The 24,976-nt window shown below is 46.9% G+C and overlaps 1 protein-coding gene and 1 long non-coding RNA gene across 7 annotated transcripts in view; one reads left to right on the top strand and one right to left on the bottom strand.

The window, feature by feature from the left end:
• The window catches only part of LPIN2 (lipin 2), an 83,903-nt gene that overhangs the window by 22,671 nt on the left and 36,256 nt on the right, over positions 1 to 24,976 (top strand). The window lies entirely within an intron of this gene.
• On the bottom strand, positions 18,056 to 20,427 carry LOC140688926 (uncharacterized). Its single transcript, XR_012063749.1, has 2 exons — positions 18,968 to 20,427; positions 18,056 to 18,875 (listed from the first exon to the last, which is right to left on the bottom strand). It is a non-coding gene; the product is annotated as an uncharacterized lncRNA (long non-coding RNA).

Raw genomic sequence — 24,976 nt, 5'->3', positions numbered from 1 at the left:
TGAGCCCACCAGTGAGTGAAGCAGGCTGTATTTTCCGACATCACTTCCCTGACTTGCTGTTGCTCTTGGAGTCCTTCTCTCTGGTGCTGAAGTAGCTCAGCGCAGGTCCGCCTGTGAGGACACACCGGCGCAGCCTTACTGGCCTTCGCTTTGCAAAAGCTCCGCGAACCTAGGGCACAGCCCTGACCGACCGCATGATGGGTGGTGCCCACAGCCTCTCCTTTTACCCACCCAGATGTCCTCCCAGAGCTGGGAAAGGGACTCCCCTCCTGACAGCTGGAAGCCCTCCTGGAGTCCCCGCAGGTGCTGTGCAGAGTAAAGCAGCGCACGACGTTGGAGCCGTGTTTTAATTGGCGTTGGTGGAAGACTGTCCATCTCCAGTTTCCCCAGGACCCTCTGCCAACCCCACTGTGGGATGCCTGGAGCTGCAGCGAGGTCTCTGCAGGGCTGCAGTGGAGTTCCTGTCCCTCGTGGTCGCCGTGTTCCATCCCACAGAAACGGAGAGTCCCCGGCGGAGCAGAGAAGTGCTGAATTTGTGCTTCCTGATATAAAGACTTCCCTCTGAGAAACTGGGGGGCTGCGAGTTAAGTGCAAGGAAGATGCATGGTGTTTGAAAAACCCTGTGTTACAGGAGCTGAGGAATTCTCCTGGTCACTTCTATGATGTCCATTAAGGGAGCTGATGGATTGGTGCTTGCTTTTTTCTCTAATTATTGTGCTGCTCGTAGTGAGGAGGGCCCCTCCTTTCTGATGCCGTGTGCGAGGTTGTTGTCACCTTGTAACTAGAATTGTGGCCGTGACCCTGGGTCTCACCGCAGCTCACAGAAGGGTCCCTGCACAACACGTTCTCTTGGTGCCTGAAGGTGGTTGCTGCAGCTTTGACTTTGCTAATATTCCTTTGAATTTCAGTTAGGTTTAGAAAAATACAGGCTTCCAAACATGAAGTGTGTGTGCTCATGAAGTATTGAACCTGGCCCCTTATGCAGGAGTTTACAGTCAGCCTTGGAATGCCTAACAAATGCAGAGAACTTGGTGCCTGTGGCAAGGCCTCTGTCACACCGGCGGTGCTTTTTCTGTGTGCAGCGGTGGGGAGGGGAGAGTGGGCTATGGTTCTGCTGTTCTGCGATGTGTCTGTGCATCACACTTGCCAGGTAGATACGTACGTACTGCCCCGGGATGTGAGCAGATAGCCATTCCTGTCCTACAGCCTTGCGGTGCCTGCCGAGGTGGGAGTGGTGGGTGGTGGAAATTGGTGGACATTCTTCATGATGGAAAATGCTGCTGTTTAAGTAACAGAAGCACTATGTTCCTAATAAATCCATTGTACCCGTGAGCTCTCATTACCTCAGGTTCTTCAGTCTTGCTTCCGTTAAATGTGGACAGGGAGGAATCCGTTTGTACCCCTGTAAGAATGTAACTGTGAATGAATGTGACTAAAAACACATGCGATCAAATGTGCTTTGCCCACTTCAGTGGCAGGATGTGCACTTTAGTGATGCTGTCATTCTCAAAAATGTTTTGGAACACCCCTTTCTTTTTAAACTGCTTTCAGTCTTAAAATATACCTTTTTACGCCTAGCAGTGGAAGACCTTTACCCTTCAAGGTAGGCTCGGTTTTGGGAAGTAGAAGAAGTCGTTCAGAGCAGCATCTGGTGGACCGTGCGTGTCGGAGAAGCACCTCATGCTGGTTGTGTGCTGCCTGGGTTGTGGCTGTGTAGTAATGATGCTGATTTGCATCCTCTGTAGCACCACATTTAATTTAAAGACAATTCTTTCAGAAAAAAGAGGAGTCCTAACAGCATGCTGGGCAGTGGCTCACGGAACGGATTGGTTCACCCTGTAGCTCTCAGTGGTGACTCAGGCAGCATTCACGTTACGTGGGGTCCGGTAGCGCGTCGATGTGACCAAGCCGTTTTACACCAACACCTGGAAGAAGGGGGTGTCTGGGGAAGACGCTTCCCTTCTCTTGGGGAGGCCAGTCTGATGGATGCAGCGGGTCTGGGAGTACCTGGATCCAGGAGTCTTTACCTGAAGACCTTTGCCTCCACCCCTAGGGCTCTTCTGACCCATGTGAGTCCTAGTGTGGCTCTTCGGGGCTGGGATTTGAATTAGATTCATACTGTTTGTACAGATAGGCTGAAGGGCCGACCTCATGTGGATGGGCCTTAGTGATGGGGAAGCGGCGCAGGAAGCTAAAACAGAAAGATAGGAAGAGCTGCTGAGTGAAGTGGGAATTAGATCATGAGCCGTTTGTTTACCTTCCTCACTGAGTAGTGAGCTCCGTGGTGGTGGCGGGGATCCCAGCCCAACAGCCATCCGTCAGGCACCCGCCTGCAAGGTCTTGAAGGTCTTCAGTGCAGAGCTTCCTCGGCTTACGATGGAGCTGCATCCTGATGAGCCCGGCCTAAGTCGGAAGTACATTTAGTACACCTCACCGAGCAGCCCTCGCAGCGCAGCCTCCCTGCCCTAAACGTGCTCAGAACGCTTACAGCAGCCTGCAGTCAGGATCACCTAACACAAAGCCTGTGTTACAATGAAGTGTTGACCGTCTCGTGTAATTGATTGCATGCTACCCTGAGAGTGGAGAGCAGGACGAGTGTCTGGGTGCAGAGTGGCTGTGGGTTAATGGTTATTGGACTGGAGCTGCGGCGGCCTGTGCCCAGCGTCACGAGAGAGGGGTGTAGGGCGCACCACCACCCGGGGGAAGGCCCACGTTCCAAATCCCAAGTACGATTTCTACTGAATGCCTAGCACTTTCGCACATTATAAAGTTGAGAAATCGTAAGTTGAGTCATGGTAAGGTTAAAAAAAAATCACAAGTGGAATCATTGTAAGTTGGGAGGTACATTGTTTTTTAACAAAAAGAAGGAAGAGGACTAGTATCTGTTCAGCACCTGGTGGCAGGTGCCTCCCCCGGAACCTGGTGGCAGTCCCCGCTTTGAGCTGCTGTGACCTGGCTCTCTGGAGGGGCCGTGGGAAGCTCAGGTCAGTGAAGTGTCGGGGTACCTGTGAGTGGTGGAGCTGGAATTTAAAACTGTCTGAATTCAGAGCCCAGGCTGCGTGCCTGCCTGGCCCACCCCAACCAGAAGCGGTGCATGAATGCGGGCCGCGTGCTACCTGTCTAGACCGGTGGTTTGAGGCTGGAAGGACATCAGATGAGGGGAGGGTGGGGTTGGAGGCTGCACCCTCCACACGCTGGGAAAATTTGTCTACATCCTCAGCACTTTTCTGTTTGTTTGGGGCTTGTTAAATGGTCGTCCTCGTGGGTCTGAAGTGGTGTCTCCTTGTGGGTCTGATGAGCGTTTCTCTAATGGCTAATGATGCTGAGCATCTGTTCATGAGCTTATTTGTGTGTCTTCTTCAGGGAGATACTTTTTCAAGCCTTTTGCCCACGTTTTGATTGGGTTGTCTTTCTCTTGTTAATATTCTTTACATATTATGGACGTGAAACTCTTAAGAGATGTATGATTTGCAGGTATTTTCTCCCATTCTGTAGGTTCTTTTCACTTTGTTAATAAGGTCTTTGATGCCAAAAAAAGAAAAGTGTTATATTTTGATGGAATCCAGTTTCTTTTGTCACTCATGTTTTTGATGTTACAACTAAGAATCATTAAGAGTTTCTTGTGTTTATGTCTGTGACCTATTTTGAGTTACCACCTTGGCTAAATTTATTCCTAGATATTTTATTCTTTTAGATTTATTGTATTTGAGATTTTAGAAATATCTAGCACCTTAAATTTGACTTCCAAATTAAGTATTATGTCCTGGAAGTCACTATGGAGACATCTTGAGGTTTGAAACTAGGTGGATTAGGGTTTGAACCTGGATTTGACACTTCTAAAAATCAGCTGGTAACCTTGGATTATATCACATAATCCCTCTGAACCTCTGTTTCTTCATCTGTAAAATATAGGGATAAAGCAAATCTGTCTTTCACAGAATTTATGTACATCAGAGATAATATATGCAAAGGACTAGCTCCAGAGTGTGACTCAAAGGTAAATACTAGGTAAATGCTAGGTTGCCAGTATTGAGTGTTCTTGTACGGTTTCAATGTAAATACTACTGGTTTACCATACAATTTCTCATGAATTAATTTATCTTAAATCACCTTTGCTTATTTCTCTTCACATCCAGAAGTTTTGTGATTAAGGTATACTTTAAAAACTTGGGTAAAATTAATTTGTTGCATCATCTAGTGATTCTTACACAGAGTGAACTTCCTGTTCCTCAGAGAGCCTTATAAAGTATGTTGAGTCTGGAAGAAGAAGAAATGGTAGTAGAACGTCACGTTCATTTTTTGTCTCAGTGCTGTGTCCTTAGAAGAGGGGGCCCTTTCTTCTAGTGTTGCTGCTTTCACGTGCCTCTGTGCTTTCTTGGATCCTGTATGTCCCAGACATTGTAAGGTTTAATTTTAAACGTATTACTAGCATTCAACCTCTCAGTAGCAAAGCTGACTGAAGTTTTTACCCTCTGTGAAGGGTGCGGCTGCTTCTGTTGTCTTGGAACTGTGTTCTGTGTGGTGTAGTGTAACTGTTGTCATGTGTACATCTGGGTACATGCTGGGGCTACAATTTCTCCTTTTTAAAATACGTCTTAGGGGAACATCATATTGAAGTAGGCAGATTCAGTCTCTAAAAGACAACAATCTAAGAATTCTAATAATTTTTGCTTTTAATTTCGCTAGTTAAATAATGGAAGTTTCTAAATATTGTAAAAGTAAATTCCTCCAGTTACTCTAGAATAATGTGTTTTATTCTCGTAGAGTAATTTTGTTTCTGTGTGTTTTAGCCGTTGAACACAAATTGACCCCGTGTACAAAAATGTGAAATGCCGCATATTCTGAAGGAGGGGAAGGGAACGGGGGTGGGGAGGGAGGGTGGCGGGAATGTGGTTGAGAAATGTGGGAGTTTGAAAAAGAAACAGAAACTAGGAGAGCAGACTGACCACAGAAACCCAGCGGGGCTTCCAGGCTCCAGTGGGGGTCCATTTAAGGGTACAGACCGGTAATTTGCACTCTCACAGTTTTTCCTGGGCAGATGACTCTCAGCAGCACTTATGATGGTCCTTTTTATTGTTTTTTTTAACAGAGGTGCTGGGGATTGAACCCAGGAACCAAGGACCTCGTGCTGGCTAAGCACACTCTGTACCACTGCGCTGTACCCTCCCACACCATGATTCTTTATTAAAATGACAGTCCCAGCTGCTTGGGTGGTGTTTTCTTTCCTCCTGCTAATGCGATAGCAGGCGGGTTGTAGATGAAACACCATCAGTGTGCTAAAAGCAGGGGCTCTGGAGTCAGACAGGCCTTGGTGTCCATCCTGCCTTCTCCACGTGAGACACGAGCAGCTTCTCATTGTCGATGACAGTTGTGTGTATGAAGGTCAGTTGTCTGTGTCTTTTGTACACTCATCTCTTGAGATCCTAGTGGATTTATCGTTTGTATGAATTTTATGTATGATAGAATGTTTACATTTTCCCCGTGAAACTGCACATCCAAGAGATTATTGCTCAGTCCTGGTTTCTAAATTCTTAATCAGCGTGACGGTGGCACTTCATTTATCTGGTTGGAAGCAGACGGAAGGAAGAGGACCCCCTAATTAACAATATTTTTTAAATACAAAAATTGTAAATAATTGTTTGGAGAAGATGTAATCAGAGCAACAAAATAATTGAAACAACCATCACCAGCTTTTCAGATGGTCCAGGAAATCTTTAGTGAGAAATGTGGAGAACCAGCTGTAGGCGTGGAAATGCCTCTAAAGAGTCGAGGGACGTGAGGGAGTGACTGACACGGGTCCCTACGAGATGCTCATCTCATAACTTGTCATAAATTTCGCCTGTTTTTCTCCCGATTGCCTTAATGATATCATCCGCTCCTGCTCAGTTCATGTGTTATTTGTTGTCATTTTCTTTGGCCAGTTTTAGGCCATCTCACTTTGACCTGGAGTGGAGAAGCCCAGCACATGCCTCCTGACGCGCCTGCACGTGGCCTCACTGTGTTGTCATATGCAGTGTGCTCCCGAAAAGTGTAGCAGAATTTGTTTCTAAAAGATTAAAGCACCACACTCTTGATTGCTGCGGACAACCCAGTATTGTCAGTCTGGTGTCAAAATGTTGGGGAAAGTTTGACCTCAATGTGCAAGTCAGAGTTAGAGCCCAGAGGTTGTTCAGCCCCAAACTCCTTAGCCTGGGACGAGAACACTGGGATGTTCCAGGCCACGTGTACAGTGAATGTGGTACATTAAGCCGGAACTTGGTAGAAGAAAACTTTGGCCAGTTAGTCTTTTTTTTTCCATATTAAAAAATGGGTACATCAGAGTAAAATGCAAAATGTGTTGACTTTTAAAGGTGAAATGTAAGTCTTCAAGACGATTATCGTTGGGAGAGTCACTTTAAGCTGGGCCTTCTAACCGCAGGAGACTCTACCGTTTTTTTCTCCTCTGGTCCTAGGAAGGCCTGTTTGTGTTTGATTATTCGTTCCTTCACAGCTCAGATGGAAATGTCACTGGCTGTGCTGTTCAGAGTTTGGGGATTGCGTGAGGACACAGTGGAACACTGAACTTGAGTGAACTAGTCAGTCATTACCCAGGAAGCAGGTGGACTACAAAAGTTTGGAAAAACCTCAGAGTGGTACCAGGAAGAATTTTCCCTTGGTTTTGAAGAAAGTGTATCAGTCTCTCTTGGATTGTTTTCATAGGGAAGCATTAATTATAGGTAATTCCAGAGAGAGGAATACTTCATACGCGTTTGTGTAGGCTGTGGTCCTTTTGTGTAGGTCTCTGTCATGAGTGGCATTGAAAATACAGAAATGCACCTGAGTTAATTCCTTCACTGTAGAACAGTTACAGTGGAGATTATAAATTCTTTGTAACTGAGGCTTTAAAAAATATTTTCACCGTAATTTTTTTACTAATCAAAACTTTTTAATTTTCTCACCTCTTCATTGGTAATTCAGTAGAAATATGTTGCTATTCCACATTGTGACCACTGGGGGGAGTAGATTATTTTCATGTTTTGTGTTAAAAACAGAATACACTTGTGGCGTAAAGGTATTTCTGTTTAGTCAATTTAGCCCAACTTCAAATTAGCAAGTTTCATTTTAGGAAATTTTAAATAAATTCTTACATTTTCTTAAGAAGCTGTCTATACCTAGTCTCATACACCCATGGGGTTCGTAGTGGGAAAAAATAAAGGTTGCATATTTTACCAGCATCATCAGCTGTGGAATCTGAACAAGATTCTGACTATCCTGACCAGCGTTTTAGTTTTGTATCCCTAAGCTAGTCTTTTTGTTGGAAGATTGAAGTCTTGGAAGAAAGATTTTCCAGCTTCCTCCTGCTTTTTTTTTTTAAGGTTATTGAAGATCCTGTGCAAAAATAAAATGTAGTTTTTCTCAGTACTCAACATTTACTCTCATCTTAGCCTGTAGAGAAAAAGTCAGACAGTGCATTAGCATTTTTCTTTGAAAACTCACATGGATGATTAAGAATTGTTGGTTGTGATTTTAACTTTTATTGACCGAGTCCGAAAAGCGCCACCATTCAAGTTACCAAAAGGTCAGGGCCAAGCCTGGGGTCAGATCCACACGGGCCATGGTGGGAGGGGCTGGAGGTGTCACCCTGTGGCGAAATTGATGTTTGGAAGATGAGCTCACCCTCTGTCTGGGCCCTGGTGCACGCTCCCTGCGTCAGAACGACCTGTGAGTCATCCGTCAAACCAAACAGTGAGACATCCCGGCACCTGCTGGGACCCGAGGTGGCTGGCCCGGGCTGCTCGTCTGTAAGAGGCACTGAGGTGGAGGTTGCCCTGCACAGTTCCTGGCCGCTGACCTCTGCCCCTACCCGCCTCTCCCCTCCCCTTAGGCCTTCTCCCTCTCCTGTCGACCTCCGACTCCTTCTCCCAGCCCTTCTCGGGGGCTTCAGCCTGGCATCACGACAAAAGCACAACCCAGAAACTGGTGCCTGCGAAGTGGGTGCCCCAGGGGCTGACTGCCCAGCTTCTCTCTGGGCCTCAGTTTCCTCTCAGTTAAGGTGGATCAGGTTTTTCTCTTGTTTTTGTTTTCCATCCACCGGCATATTTTCTCATCTCCTCCAACTTTCCCTCTTTCCCCTTCCTCGTCTTCCTCGTCTTCCTCCTCACCTCCCCTTCCCCCAACCTCCCACGGGTAACACCCCAGGATGGGCTTTCTCTTGGTACCATCTGATGTCTGGTCTGGGACTGCTGCAGGACATGGAGGAAGAGGTTTAGAGTTTATAACTTGTGTGATATTTAGGCCAAAAACCCCACTTCCGTTCTGAAAGGAGGAGCTTGTGTCATGGTGTACATTGACTTGGATTATGAGCACCTTGGGCCCTTCATATTAGTGTCTGGTTGTCTGGGCAGCAGGCAGTGTAAACGTGTTGAATGCAAAATACATTTTCTCATTTCTAACTTTGATGAAATTCTGTTTTTGATTTTGCCGTTTAACCTTTATATTATGTGTACCTTGGTGGAATATTGCTGTAGTAAACATTGCCAGTCTCCCCTTTGTCAGACATTTGGGAATTCTTTGTGATGTTTAGTGGTAGAGAAAAAGGTTTAATAATGTGAACATTACTACATATTTGAGATCACTAATTTATTGTTGGTGAATTAACTAAATACTTCTGTGGAATGATGAAAACTCTTGTCATCCTCAGCTTCTCATTGATGGAGTTCTGCCTGAATGAAATTTTCCCTCCTTGTTCTCAAGATTGTTTCAGGGTCCTAAAGCTGTGCTGCAGTAGAAATACAATGGGAGCCACGTGTGTCATTTAAAATTTTCTAGTAATGTTAAAAGTAAAGAGAGAAAAGCAAGTAAAGTTAATTTTAAGAATGTATTTTATTTAACTTAGTACGTCCAAAATATTATCATTTCAACAAGTAACCTATATGTAAAAAATTACGAGATTATTTCACATTCTTCTTTCATTTTGTGTGTTTACGCTTAACAGCACATCTTCGTTGACACTATCCATATTGCACGTATAGCCACGTGAATAATGGCTATTTGTAACAAACAGCACAGTCCTTGACGCTGGCTTGAATAAAATAGTCTATTTTAATTTAAAAATTAATATATTTTGTCTGTGTGTAAGTGTTTTAGGTTTTTAGAAAAACTCACTTGAAGTTACTAAATATTAACTTACTAAGAGCTGGAAAAGAAATACCAGGAATGTTTGAGTTGTAGTGTTGCTTGTCATTATATTATTATGTAATGGTACTCTTAGAGCATTGCTATAACCAATGCTGTGTTAACGCACAGTAACAAATGTTTAATATAATTTGTTCATTGTTTACAGTGCTCTGCCGGCTAGCTCCCATTCAGAATTGTGGGAACGTATTGGGTCGTGCCAGTATGACAGAGGAAAGCATTCTAGTGATTGAGTGCTGTAAAGCATGTGTAACCTGGCTGTCTTTGGGAAGCTCATTGATACTTAGAAAATATATGTAAACTATTTTCCCTTACATGAATAATTTATTGAAGATTACTCCTCCATATGTGCAGTTGTTTTTATCTCTAAAAATGAGGATGTGATTGATGTAGAGAATCATTAACTCAATCCGTGTCCCGAGTGATGGAAGCCGCAGAGCTGGTCGTGGGCGGGGCTTGGTACCTATCGGTGCAGACACACGGGCACAGCCCGCCCCCGCCCCGCTTATCTCCTTCAGAGGGAAGGGGTTGAGGCGTTTTTTAGCAAATCTTATTGGTAAAGTCATGCATGTATTGCTTTTTTTTTTAAAGAACCATTTCCTTTCAGTTTTAACCATATAACTGTGTCTGCAAACAGTCTGCCCTCAGTTTGTCAGCAGAACAGCTTTCTGTTTTGATAACTTAGATGTGTGCCTTCATTGCTGAAAAAAGACATGCTGATGAACTAGTTCAGTTTTAAGATGTTTTACTTAGAAGACGATAGTGAAGATGAGGAGGAGAAGGTTCCTGAAGGCTCCTTAAGTAAACCTGAAGGTGTTTACCCTGGAAAGGCCCCGGCTGGTCTCCTGGTGAGTTACATCCACCAGCAGCTGGCCCCTTCCTCCACCTGCGACACGCTGACAGGAGCGGGTGGGACACCCACCAGGGAAAAGAGCTGGTGCCTTTCCTTTGGAAAATGTAGCATCAGAATGAGTTTTGTTAAGTTTTAAATGTCGTATTCAACAGAAATCTTTGGCTACCTGCTCTTCCTCATGCACTCTACACTGTCTTTCTTTTTCTGTTTGTTATTTAGCAAATAATAACTTTCTGCCTAGAAAAAATGAAACTGCTGCTTTAAATGGAATTTTTTTGAAACTAGGTTTCACATGAAATATATCTAGTCTCACATTCTCTTTGCATCTAAGTGTAGTAGTTGAGCAATAAAAAGCATTGAAAATTCTATGGGTTTAAAAAAAGATCTGTTTTTCAGGTTTAGTGACTGCCTTCATCCAGTCCCTCCAGCCTCTACCCTGCCTCTGGTAGCCATAAGTCTGATCTCTTTTTCCATGAGTTTGTTTTGTGGTTTGTATTGTCCTAGCCATTTTGTTTTGAAAGCTGAACTAATATTTTGAAACTGGCATCTTCTTTTGAGAATGTGACTGGAGTCTTTTTTTCTCCTGTGGCTGCTAGCAAAAAAATTTGTGATCTTGAAATATGTGGGGAAAATGCAAATTGTCTATTTTTTTTTTTTAACCTGGAGTTTCCTCTCTTCTTACAAGATATAAAATAAAGCAAGTCATGTAAAATTGTAAGTTTTAGAAGTCTGCAGTAAGGAAACAAAATCAGATGAATTAAGGGCAGTATAATTTAACTCTACCTTTTCCCTTAAAAATAATCTGAAATAAATGCAATGAGGTAAAGGCAGTTTTGAGAAAATTAAGGACGTGTGTACATTTTTAGGAAAACAAGTGTAAAATAAGACAAATTAGTTTCTAAAATCTGTGGCTCATAATCAGGTTGATTTTAGTTTCAAAGTTAAACAAATTTTTGTCCCCTTTACCCGTTTTTGTGCTTTTTGCGTTTGGACCTGTTGGCAATCAGGTACTTGCTGGGGTCTTTTGACTTTGAATGGAGGTCTGGTGCACGGAGAGGGGTCGTTCACTTTTGAAATTTTCATTTAACAGTGTAGAGTATATGTGTATGTGGATTCCTGTGCATTTATTGTAAAGTTCAGAAGGGAGAGTGGTGAGTGTGGCTGACTGTAAAATGGTTTAAAAATTCATGCAGTGAGCAGCACAGGCACACACAAGCCAGCGTCACAGGAAGAGTCCTGGTGCTTCCTGCTGCTGGTGGTGGCTTCTGGAGGGAGGGCGGCCGGGGCTCGGGCCGCACTGTGCCCACAGGTCCGTCTGCCTTAGTATTAGAGCATCAAGTCCCCTGAGTCACCTCCCAGCCCCAAGAGAAACTTGTATTTTCCGAGTGGCTGGTGTTCAGGACACGCGATTTGCTATCTGCATAATAAGCTGTGCTGACCACGCAGGAGTTCGACTTTGTGACTGGGTGTGTGTGGCGGGGCGAGGGAACACTCAGGGTCCAGGCCCTCGGTGACCCAGATGCTCCTTCCTGGTCACATGCTGTCTGGACACACCTCTTTTTGAGAGATGAAAGTCTCCATCGTGAAAGAGATGGCTTGATGTGCTTGGAGTGTAAATGTATAAATCTCATAGTTTAAAAAAACGTGAAGAAACTTTTGTGCTTAGTTAGAAATTGGGACTTTTTTTAAATCGTATTTGTAGAATTTTTAAACAAGTGAAGGTAATTCCTTTATTTGGTAAGGAAAAGGCCAAGTTATTTCATATTCACATGACCTTGAAGTTCCGAAATAATGTTGGCCTTGTTTCCCCCCACTTACTTTAAATTACTTTAATTGCTTTTTTAAAATTAGGGCAGGATGTACTGCAGGAGCTCGTAGCCAGACTCATTCCATGACGTGCTTGTCGAATGGAGTCTTTCTGTGCGTTAGAGCTGGAAGGGGCTGTGCAGGCGTCTGGCTGTTCCTCCTGGAGACAGGAGCCCCTGCCCAGAGTGGCACCCTGGTCACGGGGCAGCACTGAGACCCCGGGAGGTGGCGCTGCTCCATCTGTGTTCCCCACACTCCCATCAGAGGACCTGCTGGAGTCCAAAAAGCTCCCTTTTTTCAGAGAATTTTGTATATTTATATTATTTACAACAAGGTGAAGTAACGTAAACAGAGGTAGAAGACAGCAAGTCACCCTGTGGGCGGGGCGTGTGGCTGGGAGCCAGGGCCTCGTGCTGAGCGGGGAGCCCCCACCCACCTCAGCCCTGGGACTCTGTGACTCCCCGACACCCGAAATCCGAAATCCTGGAGCAGCACAGGGTAAGTGGGTCCAGGACCACTTTCCTCCAGCATGGACAATGATCACAAAACTAGTAAAATATTTAGTTGGATAGAATTTCATTTCCTAACAGAAATGTGGTGATGTTACTGGCTAGGCAGTTTGGGGGAGTAAATTCCCCAAGAATCTTTGTTTTCACAGCTTGATTGCCAGTTCATCCTGATGCCACAGATGAGCTCGGGAATTTGGGGGAGAGGAGCTTAGAAGCTGTGGCCAGAAGTATGTCTAGGCTGTTTGAAAATTACTCATTATCCATTCTTGTATTGATGCCCCCATCTGTTTTCACAAAGGAAGGACTTGGAGGTGGCTCACGGGTAACCGCACGCTGCCCCACAGCACTGTAGAGTGTGTGGCTGAACTGCTAACTTAGAGAAAACAGAATCCTCCTCATTCAGCTCATATCTGTGGGGCCACACTGAATCTGCTGCATGCTCACACATTTTTGGTTTACAGTTACTAATGTGTCTGAATTATTTGCTACTCTGAGTTTGTGAGTAATATTAATTGGATGGATTTCCACCAAGTGACTGTATGACCACTGCATCGTTTAGTCTGCCTGGGGGCTTGGTCCTGATCACGTGTCTGGTCAGCTGGGCTGCCTCACCACATGGACTAGGGTAAGCCCAGTGTCGTAGGTCTGATCCACGTGCTGGGCGATCAGTTTTGTGCATAGGAAAAACAAGTTGTAACATCATCCTGTCTTCAGATGTCTCAGGAAGTCAGGTGTTGGGGGAGGAGGGAAGGAGGGGGATATATTAGGGGTTTAGGATTAGCAGATACAAACTGCTAACTACGGGATAAATAAACAGCAGGGCCCTACTGTGTAGCACAGGGAACTATATTCAATAGCTTGTGATAACCTGTAATGAAAAAGAATATGAAAAAGCGTGTATATATGTATAGCTGAATCACTATGCTGTACACCAGAACCTAACCCAACGTTGTAAATCAACTGTACTTCAGTTTTAAAAAAATTCAGATGTTTGTCCAGTCTAGAGGAACTGGACACAACTCTCTGAAAGGATCTGAATAAAAACTTCACCTCTCTTGGCAAGACACTCATCTTTTTATATAATTTGTGCTTTATATTCATATCTTAGGTATTAAATATTCAAAACCAGTGCAGTTTTACTGAAGAAAAAATTGGACACTAATTCTAGAGTAGATAATTTTTACATATGTATTGTACATGATCTGAAGTTAGGGGAAGTGATTTTTATTTGTTACTTTAACTATTTTGCTGCTCTAAAAAAGAGATACCTTTTTTATTTGTCACTTCTTTGTAGCCCGTTGTATAAGCTAGAACCCCTGAGCTCTCTCACTTTGCTTAATTTAAGACATTTAGGGAAGGTATTTTTCACTGGGTGGAAACAGCAGTGTGCTGATCTTGTTTTGTTGGAGTATCGTTCTGGCTCTGGTGAAATCGTGCTAGAACTCTGTGTGTCCTGGCGTACCATCTGAACCTTCGCCCTCTCTGTACAAAGTCCTGCTACAGAAGTGTGCCCAGAGAGACTCCAAGGGAAGCCTGAAGGGGAGTGGTTATCTCTGGAATGTCACTGGTTCTCTGCGAGGTGTCTGAACTCAGCCTGACCTGCAAGTAGAGAGGCTGCGTGCAGCCAGGTGGGGGTGGGGGGAGCGTGGCTCAGATTATAAAAGCCCTTTGTCATCTGTCTTTTATGTTCTAACAGCATGAAGTCGTAAGCAAGCATGATAGAGAGATAGTCAGAAGGCTGGGATTGTGCTGAAGGCAGGCCTCCAGGTGAAGCTGCCTTGGGTTCTGTCACTTCCCGGGCCTGGAGGTGCGACAGGGCGCTGAGCCGCTTGCCTGTCACCAGTCACAGCTCCGTAAGCTGCCATTTCGGGGTCGTTGGGGGCTTTCAGAAGTCCTTGTGCCTGTGGTCTGGGGTGGCCTGGCCATCGGATTCCCAGGTCTGGCGGGTCACTGGAACGCTGCTGAACTTTAAATGTCAAGTACAGATTCCAGACAGACTGTCTCAGAATTGCCAGGGGCGGGGGGGGGAGCCCAGGAATTGGTTTGTTTTTAAAACCAACCTACAGACTTCATTTCAGATTTCTCCACTAGAGTCCTTTTTCTGTTTGAGGATCTGGCCCAGAGCTGCTTATGGCTGTCACGTCTGGCGTCTTCTGGTCAGCGACCTCCTCATCTTTCCTTTCATGACCATAACGCTCGAGGTGCCATGTGGAGTTGCCCTCGGGAAGTGTGTCTGGCGGTGTCTCTGCGGTAGCCGGAGGCCATGGGATTCTGGCAGGAGCATCATGGCTGTGATGGGCCCTTTCGTATGCTACACGTCTCATTCTGTGACATGTCCCTGCATCACTCAACGAGGCTGCGTCTGCCAGTGTTCTCTGCTGGGAACTCGCTTTTTCCTTCAGTACTGAGTATATATTGGGGGAAGATTATTTGAGAACGTGCACATGTCCCGTTTCTCCTCAAACTTTCACCCTCTATTTTGACACCCATCGCCTGCCGCAGGCACCAGGGTTCTCAGTGGCGCTCTTCTCTTTCCCTCATTCTTTATATCTTAGTTGGACTTCATCTTTCAGAGAAACCTGTCCGTCTCCCTTCTTATTTTTTAATTTCTACCAGTGTGGTCTCAAAAGATTATCCCGTAGATTATAATCTGTCCTTGTTTCGTTGCTCAAATTGCTCCAGCTTTAGCCATTGGGAGTTCTTTCACACTGGCTGCTGACTTCCTTGAACCTGCCCTAATCACTTGATTTTGAGCACAGAATCCTACTTTTGGGCACTCCGAGACACTCCAGCGTCATCTTGTGTTCTCCTGCCCCAGCCCTGGCATCAGCCGCTTCTCCAAGGATCCCTGGTTCCTTTTTTTTTGGAGGGTGGTGTTCAGAAACGGGGATGTGGGCTCTTGCTATGCTTGTTGCTTCTAGAGTGTCCTCAATCCTAGGTCCTCCTGGCAGAGAGAGCAAGGGTACAGAGTCCGCCTTCCAGCTAAGGGGTAAGCACCTCTGTATTTGTGCATCCATCTGCGGGACGTCCGATTCCTGTCCAGCACCACAGGTTTCGTTCTAGCCTTCTTTCTAGGAAACTGTATTTTTAGAAGCTTCCCAGGTACTTAGAATTAATCAGAAGGGAGGCTACGACTGTGGGGCACGCTGTGAACTCAAGGGCTCCTGTGGCTCTGCGTGCTCACCAGCGACACATGGTCTCCCACCTGGTGAATCGTCATCACTTCCACCCTTGGCTGAGTCAGCATTTCTTACACTGACAAGAACTTCTGTGCCATCCCTAGCCCTTGTAACTAAGGGACCCAGCCTCTTAGGAGAAAAAGTCCCCAGTGTTTTGTAGTGGAGTGGAAACTGGTCCATTTTCATGGCCGGCATTCTTACAGAACTTGGTCAGAGAAATTGAGCACGTTGAGGGGATGTCTAGTGGTTTGAAAGCACCGGGGCGCAGGGCCGTGCATGTGTGTGTGTGTGTGTGTGTGTGTGTGTGTGTTAATAGATGTGCAGTCCACACCAACAAGTGACAAAAAGTTGCCCTAAATTTCAATGAAACCAAGTTTATTTTAATCCTTGATTTGCTTTTTGATAAGGCAGTCTGCATTCTTTTTCTAAAGTGTCCTTTGCTTTCTAAAGCAGGTATTTTCTCTGACCGACTGACTTCTTGAGGGTAAACCCTTCAGCCCTGGGATGTTGAGGATGTTTGGATAGTGAACTTCAGGCCTCCATGTGCTTGTCAGGTTAGTAGCTGAGAAGTTAAAGTAGCTGCAGTGACCTTCAGATCCTGCTGGGGTCGTTCGTCTGGCTCATTCCTTCCTGCACTTAATCAGGTACCACGTGATGCGAGTTAACTTTCAACCCAGGGAATTTACACTTTGGGACAAGTTTAAAATACGAACTTACTTTATCTGTGATATAAACTGGGGTTCTTTGGGGGCATGAGAGGAAGATGAGTTAAGTTTATTTAAGCTGTCTTTCTCTCGGCCTGCAGACCACGAGTACGTTCATTTGTTCCCAGTCCCACAGCTGTTTTGACTGTGGAAGTCATGGTGTCAGTTCCTAACCTGCAGTCTGTCAGGAAATGGGAAGAGCCTCAAATAAAGTCAGGTGTTCCAACGGAAAGCGTATCCTACTGATGTCTGGATAAAAGTGATAGTCATCATGAAAATATTATGTATGGTTTCCATAGAAACCTGCTGAGAGCGTGTACCTTCCGTATGTGAAAGTGAGCCAGACCGCCAGGTTTCTTGTTTTATGTTAGAGTTGCTTTCAGTCAGCAACGATCACCACCAACATAGGATAGCCACATAATTCTCTCACCCTAGAAAGTGTAAGATGAGGGCATGTTCCTGAGGACATATGTTTAGGTCATATATAATCATATCTTCAGGACTGCTCGTAATAAAGAGCCTTCGCGTTCTCCGAGTACGACGGCACACAGCAGAATCACCGTGGCCTTCTAAAAGCACCTAGGAAATTGCTCCTTACACGTGGCCCCGGACGTTGCATAAGCTTAGCTCTGGTGTTTTCAGGAGCTGGCCTTTGAGGCAGACATGCCTGAGCCTTTTTCCGGGCTTGTCGCTGTGTAATGTTTTGACTCTGGGTAAGTTGCTTTTCTTCCCTGGGCCCCAGCTTTTCGCTAGCACGATGCATGCAGCACTTGGCTCCCCTGAGCACAAGGGCTCGGTGAGACGAGGTGAGCGAGATGGTGGCCCTGGGAGGCGTCAGTGTCAGCGCCGCTCCTCTTTGCTCCTTGTCGCCTCCCCATGATCAGCACTAGGGGACCATTGGGTAAAACATCTGAGTTGTAGCTCAGGTTATATTATGTGGTTTGTCAAGGGTATGCAGTTTCAATTGTTACAGCCTTTGTAAATGAAGAGTTTGAATTGTCACCCGTCTAAGTGAATAATTTAAGCGACTCCCACATAAGAAACTCCAAACTCATAAAACAGTTAAATTATTACCACTTTGTAAAATAATTTAAGGAGGGATTTATTTTAATAGCAAACTACCCAGAGTGCAATGAAGATATCTTAAATACAAGAGCTGCAAGAATCAGCCTTGAAAAATACATCTCAAGCAACCCTGCTTCTAACTGTTTATGCAAATGAAGTGGAATTACGTTCACACAAGAGCCTGAACAAAGGTATGTTCATCGTCGCCCAAAGCTGGAAACAGCTCGATGTCTGTCAGCTGGTGGATGGGTAAACAAACTTTGTTTCATCCACACGATGGGATACAACTTAACAACAGCAGGGAGCAGACTGCTGATCACTGCAAGAATATTGGCTCATCTCAAATGCATATGTTAAGTAAGAGAAGCCACATTCCCCAGGGTGCATACTCTGTGGCTCCACTGGTACGACATTCTGGCAAAGGCGAGACTCCCAGGACAGAAAGCAGATCCGTGGTGGCCTAGTGGGCAGGGAAGGGTTGGGCTGCAACAGGGCACGGGGGCTTTTTGTGCAGTCTAGTTCTGCATCTTGATTATAGTGATTGTTACGTGGTTAGGTAAAACCATATACTAGAAAAGGGTTAATTTTACTGTATTTACACTACAAAAGGGTTAATTTTACTCTGTAGTTTTTTTTTTAATTTTTATTTGGAATAATTCAAGGTACAGCTATTTGAAATCTTAAAATTGCATTTCATAGCAGAATTGGTGTGAACATGTAGGTACAAGCTTTTATATGCTGACAGGTACAACCATTACACAGTGGTTAATGAGTAATAGTTTAATATCTTTCATGATGAATTATAGACAGAATCGTACAGTATTACATTTCTTAATGATTTTACTTCGATGTTTCTCCGTAGTCTCTGGTCAGGTTCAGTGTCCTCTGTAACACTGTGATCTGTCACCTCAGGTACAAGTAGATTAGAACTGGGCATATTTTAGCCACGACAGGAAAACATAACCAAACTGGCAGAAAGCTCTGCGTTGCTGTGCAGTGGGGGCTGTAAGGGGAGCAGGGAGGAGGAGGCAGGAGTGGGGACCCGCGAGCATCTCGGGTGAGGGGGCCTGCGGGTGGAGGAACATGGCTGGGGCTGTCTTTCCTCCTGTGCTGCTGGCCCCTCATCCCTCTGTGGAGGGACGTCTGCAGGTAGGAGTCAGCGGGAACACTCAGCTTCCTCTGTTCCAGTTCCGTTACTGGACGCAGTGAACGTTCAGAGACACTGCTGAGCTGTAGAGGCTACCAGCCATTTCCCGTGAATCGATGAGTCTTCCTGTAGGTAGATCGGCTTGTCAGCGACGTACCCGACTCTGTCCTCCCATCCGTTTTCTGTCGTAGCCCTTGGTGGCGGAGTGACACTGCCAGTCCCCGCCGCCGGTTCAGTGCTCTCCAGAGCAGTGCCCGGATGTCCTTTGTTCTCACGGGGATATTTTTAGATTTACCCCTCGGGGGTGGTTTTATTCTTGACTGACACTCAAACTAGATTTATGCAGGTTTTTTCTGTGAGATCTGCACCAGCATCTGGAGAAAAGCTCTGATTTCTGAATATCTGAGCATTGCTTTTGGAATGTTGGTTTGGCCTCCACTGTTGGCGTTTTAAAAAAAATATGCATATGCATTACATACATATACATTTACAAACACACACACACACACACACACAGTCTCCTCATTTACCTCTTGGATCTCTCGTTCAGGTCACTGTACAGGACATGGTGGCTGTTCCTCCCTCTCCTTGCTGACTCTGTTCACCAGGCCTTGTGTTCCTCATTGATTCCTCTGTTCAGCCATCCACCGCTGCTGTCAGAACTTCCTCTCGGCAGGGGGCGGGGATGCTGTGCTGGGCTGTGGGGAGGCGGCGGAGCACACACCTCCTTTCCTGGGCAGTGGGCCGGGCAGGGGCCCTTCTTGCCGCCTCTGCTTCCTTCTCGTCCCTCCCTCTGTGATCTGGTCCCTTGTGCTCTGGGTGTCCACAGTCGATTGTAGACTTGTTCCCACCCCCTCATCCAGTAAGGCTGAACCATCCTGGCTCCTCAAATAAAATATTAGATCAACAGCCAAAATAGTTGATGGATTGAGAAGAAAACTGGTGTCGGACTTTGAAGGATTGTCCTGAAAATTATTGGGCCGGTGACTGGGTGGCAGGCGGGCAGCTGATGGGTTTTGAAGGTGAAAGAGGTGACGATTACACCCCCCCTTCAGTTGCATCTACTGAAAAGCTGAAGCAAACAGCTGGTGGGACTCAGGCCACCGCTCGGGAGGGAACGTGTACTGCTGGGCGGCCAAGGTCTTCCCCTCCTGGAACCCCCCTCAGCCCGAGACGGTTGTGCCTCTGCTGTGTAGACAGTGAGTGGGTGGGATCGTAGAGAAGTGGGCCCAGTGAGCAGAGGTCTGTGCTTCCACACTTCCTAGAGAGGACATGTGGTGACAGGTTCAGAATCTGGGTTTGCCGTGACCAGCCTTGACAGCCAAGCTTGACGCCAGCCTGGTGTCCTTTCATTAAGAAAAAAAAAAGGAAAAGCCTGAGTTCTTCAGCAGAAGGTGGCTTTCAGTGGGTTACGGCTGGGGTATTTTCTTGCTGATTTTCCCAGGGTGTTCCCTGGGAGGAGGCGGGGTAGCAGGCTCCAGGTGGCTTTACCAGGTCAGAACCAGTACCGGCCTGACGCTATTTAAGTCCTCCGTTGGGAGACGTTCGGAGTGGACTCTGAACAAGCCAAGCTATGACTTTCCTCATTAGAGAGATATCGCAGGGGCAGGAGCGGGGGCCGTGGGCACCTCCGTGTCGTGGCTGGTGGGCCTTCCCGGTCACCACTCCGGTGGCTCAGCCTCACCCGTTTCTGGTTGCTTTGGTTCTCCGTACACACTTCACAAATGTCTGTTAAGCCCTGTTTGGTTCATATGTCTCCCCACCCCATCAGCCAGCTGGGGCCCCTGTTCCAGAGATGAGATAAGAAATGAAATCACTCTGATCCAGGAGCCCTGTGGTATTACCTTCTGAGCTGACTTCTGCGCCATGTGGCTGTCGGATTCCAAAACAGGAATATTGATCAAAAAAAAATCTCTCCTGCATAGTCTGAAGGTTGGTGTTGAATGGTGTATTGGTTTGTAATTAGGGAAGGAACCCCTAGGAAAGCAGTCCTCCCAGGCCCGGATTTTTATACGTGAGAGTAGACAGAACCACTGCTGCTAGTTCTAGAATTCACGTCTCATAAAACGAGCAGGTCAGCTGTTTGCTCCTTAGAATGTATAGAGTTCAAAGTCTGTTAAGTCTGGATCATACGTCAAGATAACAATACAAACTTCAGACCGTGACAACTTGATTTTCTTGACAAGCCTAGTCAGGGCTTGGGGTAGAAAGCTCATGCAGCAGAGACTGGAGGTACTTCCCACACTGAGTGTCCATCGGAGTCCTGGTACCAGATCCTTAAGGCCCCACCCTCCGTTTTTATGTCTGCACTGGGGCCCAGGAAACTACATTCTTATCCACCAAAATTTGATTCTGTTGCAGAGGGTCCACGGACCACTCTCAGAAGCACTGACCTGCAGTGCGGACCTTGCCAGCTTACTTAGCAGGAGAAGGGATCAGTTACATGTCGGTCGGCCCGACTGTGTGTTCAGACAGTGGAGGGGATGGGGCCACTCTTCTTTAGAAAACCAGTTCTGCAGACCCGTCATTTGCAGGGGACCCAGCTGGAACCCCAGATCCTCCCGACACCTCACCCTGACTAAGCCTCCGCCTCCCTAGAAGGAGCACAGGCGTCAGCCCGGGAGGGTCCAGAGTCCCCTGTCTTCTTAGGGCCCAAAGCTGTACGCCTTCTTGGAGTCCTTTTTATGAGACTGGTTTTGGAAGTAGCAAGAGTGGGCATGGGATTTTATCAGCAGGGCCGCCTTACATGGAGCTGTGCTTCCCTAACCTGGCTCGTCTTCATCATCAGTTAGTGAACTTTTTTTAAAATGCAAGAAAATTGGCATTTTTTAATCTTTCTGGGATGATTTTCATGTACATAAAATTTTGAACCAGTGTAATAAGTAAAATTACTGAAGCTCAACCTTGGTTGGAAGCTCCCCACCGAGTCTGCCCTGTGTCCCCCTGTCTAAGTGGATTTGCTCCTTAGTGCAGACGGTATTTGCTGCGTCTCAGCTGTGTGCTGATGCATGTCTAGCTCTGCCTGGAAGTTAGGTATGATCCTAACCGCTGCTTCCCTTCCCTCAGCACTGCCCTGGGTCCCTACCCTGCCCCTCCGCCCCCTCTGCTCTTAGAGTCTCCTGGTCTCAGCTTCCAGTCCTCTCTCCCCAGCTCGTCCTCCCGCTCCCAGGCTATGTGTCTCTCCCCTGACCAGGGCTGCCCTGAGGGCGAGCCCAGGGCCTTTGCCTCAGGCTCCGCACACTCTTTCTCGGCACTGTCCTTGGGGAGCCCCCTCTGCGTGGCCTGACTGACACCTCATGCACGTTTTCACCCCCAGAACAAATACTTTCTGCTTCCTGAGACCTCCCCTGACTCTCCATGCAGCTTTTTTTCTCCCTTTGTCTAGTCTTCCTAAAAGTTTCCAAAATAGCATGATGACAAGGCATTATGTAAATTAAGACAGTATTCAGGCCTCTTTCTCTGGTTAGACCCAGGGCCTCTGACGGGAAGGAGGGCAGGCGTTACTTACCTTACTGTGTTATACGGACGTGTGGTGCTTGGCATGGAGCGGGTACTCAGTTTTGTCTGACTGTAAGAAGATCGTCACAGACAAAGCCCAGCGTGATGGACATCTTGATGGATGGGTTATGAATCCTCTGTTGTCATTTCCTTGAAGGAATCACAGTCTTATGTGACGATTTCTAGGTTAAATCTGCAGAGGTATTGCATTGAGGGGCCTTTCCCAGATGTGGCTGTTACAAAATTCCTTCTTCACTGGGACAGAAGGCCGCCTGGAGAACTTGGTGTGTGCCGGAAGTCTGCCAGTGGGAAACCCTAGTCTGCAGACTGTCCACGGGGACCCCCGTCCTGGGGAGGGACGTGGGGGCATTTCCTCGTGGACTTGGATTCCCGGAGGTCAGATGGAGCCAGGAGACCCTCTGCTTTGCGGAGCCCGGGGCGTCAGGGCTGTCTGTTCTAGTGCTGCTGTTTCCTGTTTCTGATTTTATAAACTGAGAATTACAAGGCAGAGGCTGTAAAAAAAGAAGAATTAAGTTAGCAGCCTGCTCTGGTGGGGAAAGAGAAAACGGGGAGGCACAGAGGAACGTATCTCCTTGAGATTCAGGGGGAGGCTGGACCCACCATGGGCCACACTGCTCTGTGTGGTGCCCCGCCCGCCCTTCTGGCTCGGCTGTCACCTGTCCCTGTCGCATCTGAGGGCCTTCGGGAATGTTTCGGGGAGTGTCTAGCCCAAGTTAAGCCCCCCAGACAGAGGTCTCGGGCACTTCTGCCCCTGCCCTCCCGACCCAGAGAAGCCGCGTGGTGCAGCCCGGGGGAGTGACACTCTGTGCCCGAGGCCACCTCTTGGGGACTCCGGGGCCTTGGAAGGAGTGCAGGGACTTGAGTGCAACCTGAGTTCAGCCCTCAGGTCTCTCAACCTCAGGGACACCAGGGACCGCGAGAGCACAGGGATTTGAGCCACGGGTGGGGCGTAGTGGGGAGGGTGGGCGGGGCTCCCAGGGCTGGGTTCTAGGGAAGGTAATGGAAGTCAGCACCTCCTGTCTCAGCTGAAACATAAATGTCTTCCCTGCATCACCTGAATTCTCATTTTTGAAGATCAAATGAGGTATGTTTGAGAAAGTTCTCGAAAGATGTTAAGTGCTTCTCAAACGCAGACCGTGAACTTGGTTTCCTGGAGGAGTCTGGTGTGGAGCATGGGTATAAGCTGGGGCAGTGGGAGGGCACAGTGCTGGTGTTCGCCTCCTGAAGTTTCTAGAAGTTTCTGTTATCTTGGGGCACATTCCTCACGTCTGTGAGCAGAAGGTTGGATGGAATGTTGAGGGCAAGTCCTTGGATCAGAGCTATTCTCTGTCACACGTGATCTCCAGGAAGCCCACTTCCTGACGCTGGGCGGGGGTCTAGCGGCGGGTTGGCAGTTGACTCTGCAGGGCGGCTAGGGGGCGGATGTGGCGTCTTTGGACTCCGTAACCATTTCATATTTGTGTGGCCAAGCAGTATGACGTGAAAATAGTAACTCCAGTTGCTGAGAGCAGCCCACTTGCAGCAGGAAATCTGGAGGGTTCTTCGGGGCCCTTACCATTGCTCAGAGCATTTCTGTCACTTAGAGATGCTGTTAAGGACATGGACCTCGGATCAGACCTGAGTTTGAATATCGGCTTCACCACCAAGTGCAGGACAGTTGGACGATTCTGAACCTTCCTTCCCTCCTGTAAATGGGAATATTGATGCCAAAGTCCGGGGTGGTTGTGAAGATTACATGAGACATTGTGCAGGTTAACACAGCACTGGACATGTGATGGATGGTTGTTAGTGGCCATAACTTGTGGTACCAGCTAACTAGTAGTACCCAGCCTTGGACAGAAGGTAAGCTTTAAACTTAGGGAACAGATTTTGATTGTATGTGAATGGTTTAAGAAGTATCCAGCTATTAAAACACTGCAGAACCAGATTACACTGTTTAGTTACCTGTCCATCTGTGTTTATCCTTCCATAATAAAAGTGGTCTTTGATGGAACGTGTCACCCTTAAATCGTTTTGGAGCAGTTTTACTGGCGGGAGATTTGTGTTTGAACCCCCTTACTGGTGCATTCCCTTTATAAATCTCTACTTCATGTCACGATGGTTCTCTTCAGTTTCTCTGATGCTCAGGAAAAGCTGCTAGGTAAATCTTTAAACTTTTGGTAAATAATTGAATCTTGAAAGCTACCCATTTACTCCAGATACCGGTGTGTGTTTACTTTAAATGTTTGATGAGAAAAACCTGATAGTGAACACCACCGACTCTCACGCACGAAGGACTACTTGGTCTGTTGCATTTTATGTGTGAAGGGCCAGTTAGCCTCCGTTAAGGTTTTCGGTTGATTGCTGTCTGCTCGTTCTTTGCATTTATGTTCAGTGAGCCTGTCCTGGGAGGGCCCAACACTGAGGCCAGCCCGTGTGCCTGTGACACACACTGTGTGTGGTGTGCACTGTGTGTCAGTCAGGCCTGCCTGGGCCGTTGTGTCTCGTTTGGGATCTTCCACTTGAAGAAAGTCAATTGTCTAGTTTGTCGTAAAAGTAGAAGTAAACCCAGTCATTTCAGCTATTTTAAGGAATAAGAATGCTTAGCTGAGAATAGATGAGACCTGGTTGCAGTTGTGCAGTGAGCTCTTGTGTCCTTTAGAAGAGGGTGGCACATGTTCAGGGTGGCTTCTGGTGGATGTAACAACCAGGACTGTCAACCAGGGTGCTGTGTGGAGCTTCTTGGTGGAAGGAGTTGGGTCCCTGTCGGCTGGGCGGATCCCAGAACTGGCAAGCAGGGGAGCACGTGGTGTATAGTTAGCTTGTCTTCGTCAGCTCCGGCTGCTGGAACACAGCGCCACAGACGGGAGGTGGTTAAACAACGGACATTTACTTCCCACAGTTCTGGAGGCTGGGAAGCCCAGGATCGAGGTGCCGGCAGGTTCAGCTCCTCCCAGGGCCCTCTTCCTGCTGGCCGACAGCCACCTCCTTGTGTCCTCGCGTGGGGACCATGCTCTGGTCTCTTCCTCCCTTATGAAGGA

This window comes from Vicugna pacos, chromosome 24 (genome assembly GCF_048564905.1).
Source record: "Vicugna pacos chromosome 24, VicPac4, whole genome shotgun sequence".
Classification (NCBI taxonomy): domain Eukaryota; kingdom Metazoa; phylum Chordata; class Mammalia; order Artiodactyla; family Camelidae; genus Vicugna; species Vicugna pacos.
This window is presented reverse-complemented; position numbering and strand designations above follow the sequence as displayed.